Raw genomic sequence first — 14,518 nt, forward strand, 5'->3', positions numbered from 1 at the left:
TTTCCACAGGTATGTTTGAAGGATGGTGACATCATCAGACCTGACAAAGATTGGTATAACACTTTTAAGGTGTATGAGTACTCTCCAAATTGGTTGCTCCTCTCCAAGGAGATCACACACAAACAGACACACACACACACGTCAAGTGCAGGATGCAAACCCCTACTTAACTGGTTTATGACACTACAGGAGTACGCATTTACACGATGTGCTATACACATTACTGGGAGTTCTCTTTTCCACAGGTATGTTTGAAAGATGGTGACATCATCAGACCTGACAAAGATTGGTATAATACTTTTAAGGTGTATGAGTACTCTCCAAAAGGTTGCGCCTATCCAAGGAGATCATACACAAACAGACACACACACACTTATCAAGTGCAGGATTTAAACCCCTACCTAACTGGTTTATGATACTACAGGAATATGCATTTACACAACACGCTATACACATTCCTGTGAGCTCTCTTTTCCACAGGTATGTTTGAAGGATGGTGACATCATCAGACCTGACAAAGATTGGTATAACACTTTTAAGGTGTATGAGTACTCTCCAAAAGGTTGCTCCTCTCCAAGGAGATTGCACACAAACAGACACACACACACTTGTCAAGTGCAGGATTCAAACCCCTACCTAGCTGGTTTATGATACTACAGGAGTATGCATTTACACGATGCACTATACACATTACTGTGAGCTCTTTTTTTCCACAGGTATGTTTGAAGGATGGTGACATCATCAGACCTGACAAAGATTGGTATAACACTTTTAAGGTGTATGAGTACTCTCCAAAAAGGTTGATCTTCTCCAAGAAGATCACACACAAACAGACACACACTTGTCAAGTACAGGATTCAAACCTCTACTTAACTGGCTTATGATTCTACAGGAGTACGCATTTACACGATGTGCTATACACATTACTGTGAGGTCTCTTTTCCACAGATATGTTTGAAGGATGGTGACATCATCAGACCTGACAAAGATTGGTATAACACTTTTAAGGTGTATGAGTACTCTCCAAAGAGATCACACACAAACAGATACACACACTTACCAAGTGCAGGATTCAACCCCCTACCTAAATGGTTTATGATACTACAGGAGTATGCATTTACACGACGCGCTACATACATTACTGTGAATTATACTTTCCACAGGTATATTTGTAGGTTGGTGACATCATCAGACTAGACAAAGTGGGTTACATTAGGTGACATTGGGTGGGCTACATAGAAGGAGTGTCTAAACACTTTGGCCATGTGATCATCACAGCAGAGTGTACTATCTAACTGTGTCCACAGGGCCTTCATGACTTTCTCCATATATACTGGAGTACCACCTATGTGGTAATTTGTTTGCACTTCGTTTTAGCCAAAGGGGATATCTATGCATTCTTTGCCATTCTTCTTGGGACATTGTTTTGACACCAGGTATCTGTCTCAGTAAGCCCCTTCTGGAGGATGTGTGTGTCAGGCATAGAGTCGATTATGGATCACAGTTAGCAGTCATCTGCAAACCTGTTCAGCCATACTCCTCCCATGCTTGCCTGTACCTCTGAGCAGTGTCTACTGAACAGGTGGGGTCCCAGGGCCAGGACCTGTGGGATGCCATTTGTGACTGTCTTAGAGTCGGACATGGCACCCGCAACTCTGAACATTTGTGTTGGATCTGTGAGCCACTTGGCCACACATCCTGTGACATAGCTGTTGATGTTCAGACTGGTAAGTGTGTCCATGATGACGGAGTGGGGAATGGTGTATAAAGTCCTTAGTGAGGTCCAGGTGGGCTGTGTGGACTACTTTCACCTCCATCTATGTCCTTGGTAACTGTTTGTTGTAAGTCAACTATGTTTGGGAGGCAGGGTCTGCCTTTAACAAGGCGGGGTTGTGTAGAGTCCAGTGTCTGGTGGTCCCCAGTGTCACTGTTTATAGGTTCCATGACATTTTGCTCAATAGCTTTGTAGACCAGGCTGAGTAGACGTATAGGGCAATGGTTTCCAGGTTCTGTTGTGGCACCCCCTTTGTGTGGTTGGATGACTGTTGGTGTATGCCATTCTTTGGGTACATACCCTGTGGTATGATTGAGTCTGGCCAGTGAATGTAGGTGAGGGTGTGGTTCCTTTTGTGCCTAGTGTAAGACGCAGCCTGGGACACGATCCAGTCCCATTGATGCTGTGTTCTTGGCTTTGCAGAGGGCTGTCCTTACCTGCATGTCCATGACGTCTGGGGCTCTGCATCCTGCTGTGATGGACACAGGCCCTTTTGGGGGTGATGGGTGGAAATTTGCACTGAACTTGTCCTCCAGGATGTGGACAATGAATGTTGGTTCAGTTTATTCCTTGCCATTAGTCAGTAGCTGACAGCATATTTGGAAGTTGACACCTACATGTGTGGTATAGCTACCTCAGGCTTTGTGGTTGTCATTCTTACAGTCCTTGGCAATTTGTCTTTTGAAAGTGTCCTTAAATTATTTTATGAGTGATCATTGCTTCTTCCTAATAATGATCAGTGATGCCTTTCCTTTAGTGAAGTTGGCTCTATCAGGTGTTAGTTTCCTCCTTTTGTTGTCTAGCTTGTTTAAGGGCAATGACCACCAGATTGTTTTCTTATTTTTGGAGAAGTGCATCTTGGTTTTATTTGTGATGTCTCAATCCATGCATCCCTGTAGATGCTCATAGGATTCACTTGTAACTGATTTGGCAGATTGTATACCATTATCCTACAGCAAGAGGTCTTTGTAACTTTCCACTTTGGTCTTGGGACACGTGCAGTTTGCTTTTGAAAATGTCTTCATGGTAGTTTCATTGACTGGGTGAGGGGGTGGGATGTGGATGTCCAGTGTGATTACTTTATGATCTGATATTACCAGCGAGGCCTTTATCTCTGTTTGGGAACACTGGTACCCCATGTTGGTGATGATCGTGTCCAGTATGGTGTCACCTCTAGTGGGCATGGTGACCAGCTGTTCTAGGGTGTTAGAGCTTTTAAACTCTAGGAAATATTGGCCAAAGGACGTTGTACACAAGTAATTCTCACACTCACTGTTTGGGTAGTTGTAATCACCTCATATAATGGTGTTTGATAGGACCTCTATATTTTCCATTGTTCTCAGGAATACTGAGTGAGGTTCCTGTGATAAGGTAGGTGATCTGTAGCAGGCTACAATCTGATGAGCATCTTTGCCCAATGTTAGTTGCACTTGCATGGTCTCCAAGGCCTCATGCTGTGCCACTAACCTGAAGGTGTGGGTATCCATATGGTAAATGGGTACATCCCTTCCTTTTGTATTTCACTCGTGGTTTTGGGTCTGGAGGTCAGGGGGATTGTGAGTGTTTTACGTGGAGCATGTCCAACAGCTCTGCATTTGACATAGCTTTGTATGTTAGGCAGTGAACACATCTGAGTAGGTGATATGCAAGGGAGTACAGATGGAGCATTTTGAGATGGTCTGTGTATGGCATGTATTTCTGGCCACTAATGCTCTTTGTGAGGTATTGCTGCAGGCTTTACTGTTATTGTAGTTGTCTTGTGAGGTACATAGCAAAAGTGGGGTTGTACTCTATTATAGTTCTAGTGAGTGATGAGTAGTGGGGAACAATGTCCTCTTCTATCCTGCATGAGACACATTTTGTGATGAGGTGTGCCACATAGCAGGGTTTCCTGACTACTGTGGGGATGTGATTATCACACTTGTGTCCAGTGTACACCTGTGACCCAAGGTCCTTTGTCACACTTTCAGTGTTAAGTATACTACCGCCTATGTTGTAGTTCTTGGCTACAGAGGTTTGAAAAAAGGGGATGACAATGCACCTTTTGCCATTGAGCTAGAGCCCATGGCTTTGACAACAGCCATCTGCCTCAGTGAGGCCCTTTTGTAGGATGTCCACATCTTTAGTGTTTACAATTATGGCTCCTAGTTTGCAGTCCTCTGGTAACTTCTGTACCACAGACCTTCCATGTTAAAGTTTGCTTCAGGGAAGTAGATACTAAACAGGACAAGACACAGGACTGGACCTTGTGGTACTGCACTCATCACTGGTCCAAAGTCATACTTGGAGTCTGCTATTTTCACAGTCTTTGTTCTCTCAGTAAGCCTGTTGGCAACCCATCTTGTGACATAGCAATTTATACCTAGTTTAGTGGGTTTATCTATATTTCCAGAGTGTGGGGTGGTGTTGTAAGCCATGGCAGGATCAACATAGGCTGTGTAAACCACCTTACCCTTGTCAACAGTTCTGTTGACTGCTTCAATGTCATCTATCAGGTTTAGGTGACATGATCTGCATTTTACACACCCAATATCGTTGTGGTCCAGGGTTTGGGGATTACAAATGTAATTGTTTACATGTTGTATGATGATACATTCCATGGCCTTGAAGAGCGGGCTCATCAGGCTGATGGGGCGCTAGTTCCTGGGGTCCGTGGTGTCACCACCCTTGTGTAGTGGGATAACCGTCACTGTGCACCATTCAACAGGCACAAAGCATGAGGTGAGGCTATGACTGCACATGGTACGTCAGTGTGGTGCCTGTTAGTTCTGTGGTTTGTGTGGAACACAGCCTGTGAAGTTATCTGGTCCCATGGCTGCTGTGATACTGGCTTTGGAGAGTGTTTTTTACCTGTGCAGCCGTGATGACAGCAACCTTGCAGTCTTCCATTATAGAGGTGTGCTCTTTCATGGGTGAGAGGGGGGTACAGTTAACAGTGATCCTATCTGCCAGGATGTTGGCAATATCAGTTGGGTCTGTATATTTAGTGCCATTGAGCTGTAACTCAGTACAGATCTGAGTGTAGCCATGACATGGACCTGTCTGTTGGGCAGAGATCTCCTGAGTAGACAGTATGCAACAGAGTACAGATTGAGTTACATTCAGTTTTGTTGCATGGGGCAACTGTTTGTGGCCAGTAATCCTCTTGTTAGGGTACTTCAGTGGTCTTTCTGCCTGTTGAAAATGCCTAGTCTGATTCATCACAAGTGTGTTATGGTACTCTCTGACTGGTCTGATGACTGATGAGTACTGGGAACCTCCCTTGACCTACATGCACAGACCTTAGCAGTTTATGTGAATGCATAACATGCTTTTCTGACAACTTTGTGAATGTGTTTCTGGAAGTAGAGATGTCTATCCACATTTGTCCATAGATCCCTTATTATCACCTCCGTATTTGGCATACCTCCGTATTTGGCATAAGTGTGTGAGCATGCCCAGTATGACCTTTCAGTATGTTGTTGCCTGACATTTGCTTCATTTTCTAAGTGTGTGAGCATGCCCAGTATGACCTTTCAGTGTGATGCTGAATGAAATCCACTACATTTGTTGGAGTGTGTGAGCACGCCCAGTATAGACATTTATACTATATGTGTATGGAAAGTCAAGCGGTATCTTTACAGCAGGGCTCACCTTTATGTCATAGATCAACAGGGATCATGCTCTGCCTGCAGGGCTTCCATGAGACACTTTGCATAGACTTATCAACATTTCTACATACAGGGGGGGACAGCTATTCTTTGTACATTTCTACCTAGGGGCACACTTGATTGTTACTGGGATTGTACATAGGATGAGGGTTTCACCTGACACTTATACACATTTGCTATGCCTGCACTGCTATGTGCCGTACACCATTTCAGTCTGTACTGTTGCCTATCGTACTGGCTTGAGGCATACTACTGTGCTATAGATCCTAGCATCCAATGTCACATATATTAGATTGCGACTTCATAGCCTACACAACCCACATCACACCACCTGGCCTGATGTTCTCTGTCTGCATAGGCCTGTGGGGGAGGTTACCCATATGCCTCTTTAGGGCATGATACAGCATTTCTTTGTGTTTGCATTACTGTACAATTGTCCTGCTGTGTCTGTGTCACTGAAATGCTATCATGGCTTAGTGGTTCAGTACTGTGACCATAGTGCACAGTATCCTGGATTCGAGCCCTGTCACTGCTTTTTATTTTCATGCTGGACAGAGCAGATTGCTTAAGGAACAGTAAAGCAAATATGAGCATGTTTACCTGACTTTGCTCAACTTTGCATGACTTTGCCAACCTTGGCCAACATTGCTCAACTTTGCCCAACATTGCACTAGTTAGCACGGTCAGTTTTGTTTACATATACTAAATATTGTTAGATGCTGCTTAGCACTGCTTTATATTGCTTAAAACATGGCAATCATGCTTCCGGTGGTGCTGCAGGGCTGCCTATGTTGGATGGACATACTACACTCCCTATACATGTTTGGAAACAGGTAGTGTCAAGTTAGGCATCCCTTTTATTTTATGTGCAAGTCAGAGAGAGGTATCATTTCCAGGGTTCCTACTGAGCCAGTGTATGTGTTATTCATTGCCTCTTTGCCAAGGCCAAGGCATATTGGGCATGCCTCCTCCTGCCTACTGGGGCAGGCTCAGGTTGTTCCTCCTCCGAGTCACGCTGTGCCTGTGCAGGCCTTGGCAATGGTGGGGGCCTGTTTGGCCCTGCCCCATGCTGTTCCTGCTGCAGCTGTTTTGCAGGATCATATTGTGTAGCATGGCATATACCATGACAATTTGGGTACATGTAGTTGGTGAGTACTGCAAGGCTCCACCGGATGTGTCCAGGCACCAGAACCGTGACTTGAGCATCCCAAACACACGCTTGATTACATTTCGTGTTTGTGCGTGTGCCTCCTTATGGAGTTCTTGTTCAGGTGTGTGTGCATTTCTGATGGGTGTCATCAGCCACGGCTCAAGTGTGTATCCAGCATCCCCCACTAGGTAACCGTCAGAGATGTCCCCATTGGCAAATGTCTGGTACAGCTGCGTCAGATGCCAGATATGGGAATTGTGGTAGCTTCCAGGGCAGCCTGCACACGCATTCAGTATTATGCCCTGGGCATCGCACACGACCTGGCAATTGATGGAGTGGAAGCCCTTGCGGTTGATGTAGGCACTACCCCGCTCACAGGATGGTGCTTTGATGTGTATGTGTGTGCAGTCAATTGCACCCACTACCTCAGGGTATTTCGCTATTTGCTGGAAGAGACGCATATTGCTGGCCAATACCTCACGGGAATTGGGGAAATATACATGATCACCGACATGTGCTGACATGGCATTTAGGAACTGGTGCAGTACCCTGGATGCTGATGCCTGTAAAATCCCCATCATATCACCAGTTGGTCTCTGGAAGGTACCTGTTGCTAGTATTCTTAGGCCAACACATACCTTGGTTTCCACTGGGATGGGGTCCCCTCTGTTGGTTCTGTGTGTGAGGCGTGGCCTGCACAGCTCAACAATTTGCTGCAGGAGCTCTCTGTCCACTCTATAGCACTCCACAATCTCCAGCTCATGTAGCCCCTGGTAGGTTACCCTGGGTCTGTACACTCTTCTCTGTCTCCTCACTGTGGGTTGCTCAGCAACATCTGCAATGGCACCACCCTCAGCATCTTGCACATGTTGCCTTATAATAGCAATGGCAGCCACTAACATTTTTTTTCTCAGTTAAGCTTTTTAGGTTTTCACTTCTCTTTGTATACTGCAGTATTGCAGTGTTTCTGAGTAAAACATGGGGGAATGTTGTTTGCAGAGTTTTAAGTGCTGGGCTGGACTAGTGTACTGTCTGTGTAATTGGCTGATTCTGATTGATTTCACCTAGCAGCTCTGCTAGTTCTCATTGGTTAACTTCCTACTACTACTTTTCCTTCCTTTTCCCTTTTCTGTTTCCACAGGGGGTGGCGCCCACGCAAACAAGCGCAAACACGCACACACGAGCACACACGCATGCACACAGCCTTACACAGGCTTACACAGGCTTAGGCGGGTGCACATCCACGCACACAGGCTTACACAGCCTTACACAGGCTTACACGGGTGCACACACGTGCACACAGGCTTACACGGGTTTACAGGCCCGCACATGCGCGCACACAGTGTAAACATCTTTGCAAGAAACTTTTGTTGTAGCCACAGAGTACGCCTTCGGTTTCTGGGTTTCAGTTCAGACAACTGTAGACACGCCTCTTTCAGTCCTGAGTAACTCACAGCAAACACATGCCACTCTGCTCCAATAAGCTTACAGTCTTTGATACATACCCCCCTCATGATGTCACCTATCTACTACTCTGATACTCCCCTAATCCTACTCTTACACTCTAGGGACATGGTTCACATAGCAGGGAAAATTGGGATTCACTATCCTTATACTCATTTGTATAGGATTGCCTACTAATGCTTGGTTACATCTCTCACACTGAGCTTCCCCCCTTAGCAACCACTACTCAGTAGCCATGTTGTCTTCAGCCTGCCATTCACTTGCATGGCAGATGTATATTTGTAATAAAATACCTATTTTTGGCTTTTATTATTTTGTTTTTGTTTTTTAGAGCATCGCAAGTTTGTGCAATGCTGCACTACGCTTAAACATCGGGGATCAGGGGGAAAAAATTATTATTTTTATTTTGCAACACATATAAATGCCAGTGGCCTTATATTTGGCCATTGGCATGCTTTCTCAACTGGATGCATCCTTTATTTGGAGCTGTCATTGCTCCGTTTTGCTATTTGCAGAACGGTACTCAGTTACCAACCAAGTACATTTCTGCAAATAACACTACTCTTACTCAGACAGGTTAGTGTTTCCTGGATCACAAATTTACCTCATTTGCATAGCTTTCAGCAGCAAATGAGGTAACTTGCATAACCTAACACTGTCCGTGCAAGAGTAGTTTTAGGAGCTCTCATGCACGCCCCTGCCGGCTGTTCCTGGATCGCTCAGCAGACATATTGGTGTCTGGAGTCTTACACTACTCTTAGACTCCGTGCAAACCTTCGTAAATCCAGCCCTCTGTATTTATTAGGATGTTTGCTATTTAAAACAGGATTTTACCTTAACCTTGTGCACAGAGTTCCTCTTCAGCGTATCTGAAAACTGCATCACCCACTGCATCTGTTGTAAATGTATAAACGCATGAACTGTTTATGTTCTTTTAATTGATAGTCCCATAATATGTATTGTAACAAACAATGATTTCTGTACAATAAAAAGGTGATTGCAGAAAGAAGAAAGCTCAATCTGTTACACTAATAAAGTTATTTTCTGATACATCGTAAGCAGGATTGTTATAGTGTTGTAATCTAATACAACTGCATATTTTTCCTTTGCAGTAATAAAGCATGCTGATGGTGAGTATTCATTTTGCACTTAAAATATAACATTTTAGATATATAAAACATACAGCTCACAGTCCTGCAGTCTTTTGCAATACACAACACGTTTATTACTATCGTTTCAGCACAAACATTTTATAGATGAGTGTTCAGTTTGCATCATTAATAAAGTTAGTCTTTTAGGATCATTTAAATTCTAATCATGTTGTAATTTATTTTAACCATCTTGCATGCATCTTCCTCCTTTAGCAAGAAAAGTCTGGGATGCAGGTGAGTGTTTGGTTTGGACCTTTAATACAATGAATATAATAGCATACCATCTGTGTAAATCAGACAAGGTGCTATAATGTTTTTCAGTACAGTCTCTGTTCATTACTCCATTGTTTAAAAATAACATAAGCAAGAATTATATGAGCTCAGTTTAAAATATTCATGAAATTAATGTGTCTTTGTCCTGTCTTGCAAAAGAGCTATCAGTTATGTGTATTAATCAAACTTATGTAAACATACAGTGGCAGAGGAAGATGCTGTGGAACTATCTATAGAATGCACACAGGAAATAGAGAACAAAGAATGTGCCTTCAGTTTAGAGGAAAATGACTGAAGAGAAGAATTGAAGGATTTAATACAGATGGACAGACACATTAAGATGAATGGAAGAAATAGACTACGGAAAGTCAACAAAACCAAAATAGTTAGAAGTTTGATAAGACAAATGAACACATTAATTAGGACTGTCTGCAGAGTTTCATGCAATATAACAGAAGTAAATAAGGTATATTACTATGTAGCTGAATTAATAACAGATGAAGTCTTAACACAAAAACACAGGACAGTAAGGGAAAAGAAGGGGCGAAATCAAATACCATCATGCACGTATTGAATAGGGAAAACTATAGAGTAATTAAGACAAGAAGTGTCACTGTTAGAAGAGTATAGAAGATGGAACAGATAAAAAAATACTCAGAAACATACAAAATTCCACAACAAGCTTGGTTAACTATGCAAAGCATTCTGACGTATTCGCAAGATTTATGCAGAATAATTAGTAATTCTTCATGTAAAGAAATACTTAAACCTATGAAATACCTATATGAAATCATATATAATGATTATGACATGGGAAATAGTATTTCGAAATTTTATAAGATATTGATAAATTATAAAACAACACCCAAATCCTTATATTGGAATTATATAACAAAAGGACACTCATTATAGCTAACTGAAGAAATTAAATCAAATATTTTATTATCAATAAAACATATATCCTTTACACAATACTGGAAAGTTTTTAATTGGAAATGCTTGCACAGAGCATTCTTAACTCCGGATAGAATTACTAAAATTAATTCTTCCACAAAGGGAATATGTTGAAGGTGTGAGCAAATACACAATGCAGATTGGAATCACATTTTTTGACTGTGTTAAAATTAAGCCATTTTGGAATGGTATTAAAAACTTTTTACAAGCTTTATTTAATGAATTGTTTAACCTATCTAAAGCTCTAGTATTAAATGTGCACGAAGGTCCTCATTTGAATAGGTCAAACATGGATCTAGTATGGACTATACTTGCGATTTCAAGGAAGTGTATAACAAGAAGATGGAATACAAACACAATACCAACTTTGGAAGACTTCTATAGCCTACTGAAGATCAGCAACTCTTGGGGAAAAGTTTTATCTCTGATTGACACTATACAATGACTGATTAGAGACTCTGATAATGGATTGGACATACTTATACAGTAATTGTATATATTGAACTCTGTTATAGTGTCAGGCTGATGTATAGTGTACATAGTTATGTAAGATGTTATATACAAATACTATGGAATTTATTCAAGTGTATTTGAAAAATAAAAAAAAAATTTGAGAAAAAAAATACTCAGAAAGATGTGATGAAAGCAATGTACATTATTAGAACAGATTTGGATCTGTCTCGCACTATTGAAAATAATAAATTCAAAATATCAGCACAGGCTGAAAATATTAGAAGATATGCAGATAAATATAAGGGAAAAGTACAAAATAAGCAATTTATTGATGACCCAAAAAAGTTTTACAGAGAACTGGGAAACTAAGCAAAAGGTATTGAAACACCACCAAAAAAGAAGAGATAGGTACATTTTGGAGAAGTATTTATGAAGATCCTGTGGAACACAACAAAGATGCTAAATGGATGGAAGAAGTAAAAGAAAGAATAAGAAGTTCAAATGTACAGGATATGAAAAGGGATGAAGTAATGGCCAGAGAGAGAAAAACTCCTAATTGGAAAACCCCAGGCCCAGATGCAGTACCTAACATCTGGTGAAAAGTATTAACATCTGTACATGAGTATTTAGCCATGAGCAAGAGCTACTTATATGCACAACCTGAACAGACAGCAGCCTGGCTAACAACAGGAAAAACAGTACTCCTACTTAAGAGTGAACCTGCAAGCTATCCTAAAATCTACAGGCCAAAAACTTGCCTTCTGATGCCATATAAACTATACACTGAAATTGAAGTTGACAGAGTATATCATCATTTAGAAGAAAACTCAATCATAGAAATATTACAAAAGGGTAATAAAAGAAAGTCATGTGGAACAAAGGATCATTTGATGTTAAATAAAGTCATGATGCAGAACTGTAAAAAGGGGAAGAATCTAAGTATAGCATGGATAGAGTATAAGAAAGCATTTGACAGTATCCCACATTCATGGATAAAAGAGTGCTTAAAAAATATCTAAGATACATCATACACTGATCGGTTAAAGTACAGCAACCATGAAACAGTGGCAAACCACTTTGCAGTTAAGCTATAATAAAGGACAGATTTTTATTCCAGGGATAAAAATTCAAGGGGGATATTCCAGGGTGTCTCTGTCACTGCTGCTATTCTGTCTTGCCCTTAACCCATTAAGCTGTCTACTGAACAGATTAGGCCATGGCTATAATTTGGCTCCCGGGCAACATCAAAGTGTAGACTTCTCATCTTCTTTTAGTAGGTGATTTAAAACTGTATAGTTCATCAGATGAGGAACAGAAAGCACAACTGCAATTGGTCAAAACTTTTTCAGATGATATAAGAATGTCATTTGGTCTTGATAAATGTGCAAAAGTTACCTTTGAAGCAGGAAAGCTGTAGCACCAAGAAAACATCAATTTGGGACAAAAATGTGATATAAAAGAGCTTGAGCAAGAGTGAATGTATAAATATTTGGGTTTGATGGCAGTGCAACAATAAAACATGAACAAATGCGAATAAAACTTACGAATAGTGTAGAAGACTTAAATTAATACTAAAAACAGCATTGACATCTAAGAACAAAGTTCAAGCTATAAACCAAATTGCTTTTCCTGTCCTAACTTACAGTTTTGGAGTGACTGACTTACCCCAAAAGGTGGTGGATAGTTTGGACAGAAAAACAAAAAGGATGCTTCATGCTCACCAAATTATTTATAAAAATCAGTGTATACCAAAATTATAAACTGCGGTGGTGGTGCTGCAGTAGCATTGTCGCCTCACAGTAAGACGTAGTCCTGTTCGATTCTCAGCTGGAGTGTCTTCTGTGTGGAGACATGCGTGAAGGTTGTGCGTCAGGGCCGGCAACTCAGCACGTAAAAATCTACTGCCAATCATTAGCGGACCAGAGTTCTGCTGTGGTGACCCCTAACCGGGAAAAAGCCGAAAGACACAACAAGTGTATACCAAGATTATATATTCCCCATTCCGAAGGAGGTATGGGCCTCCTTGAAACTGATTACATGTATAAATCTGCAATAGTGGGACTACATACATATCTGCTAACCTCACAAGACCTACTAACCTCACAAGACCCAAATGTAGTGAAAGTCTTGAAACATGAAGAGAATAAGTCTAAGATGACTTCCCTGCTTAGTTTAACAGAAGCATATCGTCCTCAAGTGGTAATGGAAATTAAACAAGAAGTAGATAAAAATCAGGCAGCAACTGAAATGTGGCAAAAAAAAAACAAAAGAAAGAATATAAGGTGAAGGATCAGGTGAGAAGGCAAGAAATGTGGAAATGTATTTTATTTATTTATTTATTTATTTATTTATTTACATTTGTTGACTAGGAAAGTCCGACTAGGCCAGAACTCCATTTTCAGCGGAGGCTCGGGGAGAAAAGCTCCACAGAAATATAAGCAAAATATAATAATATATAGTACAATAGTATACATACAGTAAGATGCAGAATACACATCATCTAGTTAGTCTATACAAAGAAGTATTCAATAGAGTTTTCTAGTAGATACAAGTTCAAAAATAAAACCATACAAGCATTTCAGTAAAGATCATTGTGAGGAAAATAAAATTAGTACTGTGTACATATTAAGTAATAGTTATGAACAAACGAGATTTTCTTTATATATATATATATATTTTTAAGTAGTAATAACACTGAAGAGAGGGAGAAAATGGGGTAAGGAGTAGACAGTGTGTTGAGAGGGTTACAGATATCTAGTCAGTCAGGTTTGGTGCAGGAGCAATGCCAGTTCCTGGACAGATGTTCAAATAGTAGCCGTTTGAAATTGGTAGTTTAAGGTGAGCTTTGGAGGGTGTTGGATAGAGAGTTCCATAATTTGGCTATTTGATTTGAGAATAGGGCTTCACTGTGAGTGTTGTTAGCTTTGTTTACTGTGAGAAGGTTTCTCTCTGCAGATCTTAGACTTCATGGGCATGAGTAGGGAACAAGTTCCTTGAGGGATGGGCAATTGTCAGGATGGAAGATGATATTGCTTATGAGTTTAAGTTGGTAGAGATGGAGAAGGTTAGGTAGCTTGAGCCAATTTAATTTATGTAGAGCAATACAATGGTGGGTTTAGTGGGGAAGGTTGGCTGCAAAGTGGGCTATTTTGTTGTAGCAAGTTTCCAGTTTGGTTAAGTCTGATTTTTTTAAGTTGTTAAAGAGGGGAAAGCATAAAGGAGCATAGAGAGGAGGAAGGTTCTGGATATGGCTAGTCTGGTACTGTCAGTGAGGAATGGCTTGCTTCTGTACAGTGAGCCAAGTGTGATGTGAACTTTCTTATAGTGATGGCTATGTATTGGTCATATCTGAGTTTGTTGTTGATAGTCACGCCGAGGAGTTTTGCATGCTCAACTGGTTGGGTGACTGTGTTGTTTGCTGAGAGAATGGTGAAAGAAGGGATGGTAGGTAATTGTTTGCTACTGGTAAATAGCATTAACTGTGTCTTTTTGGGGTTGAGGATTAGTTGTGATTTACTTAGATATGTCTTGATATCATTAAAAGCTTGTTGGGCTACTATTTGGAGGTCTAGTAAGGTATCTGCTGAGCAGATTAAAGTTGAATCATCCACATATTGAACTGCTTTAGCATCTGTTGTGGATGAAGCTA

The 14,518-nt window shown here is 41.0% G+C and overlaps 1 long non-coding RNA gene across 1 annotated transcript in view; it reads left to right on the forward strand.

The window, feature by feature from the left end:
• The window catches only part of LOC122790311, a 492,281-nt gene that overhangs the window by 441,248 nt on the left and 36,515 nt on the right, over positions 1-14,518 (forward strand). Inside the window, exons 6-7 of the long non-coding RNA XR_006362985.1 lie at positions 9,151-9,168; positions 9,403-9,423. This is a non-coding gene — a long non-coding RNA (uncharacterized LOC122790311). The remainder of the gene's footprint in view (positions 1-9,150; positions 9,169-9,402; positions 9,424-14,518) is intronic.

The sequence above is a fragment of the Protopterus annectens genome, chromosome 16.part0, assembly GCF_019279795.1.
Source record: "Protopterus annectens isolate FY-2018-M chromosome 16.part0, PAN1.0, whole genome shotgun sequence".
Taxonomy (NCBI): Eukaryota; Metazoa; Chordata; order Ceratodontiformes; family Protopteridae; genus Protopterus; species Protopterus annectens.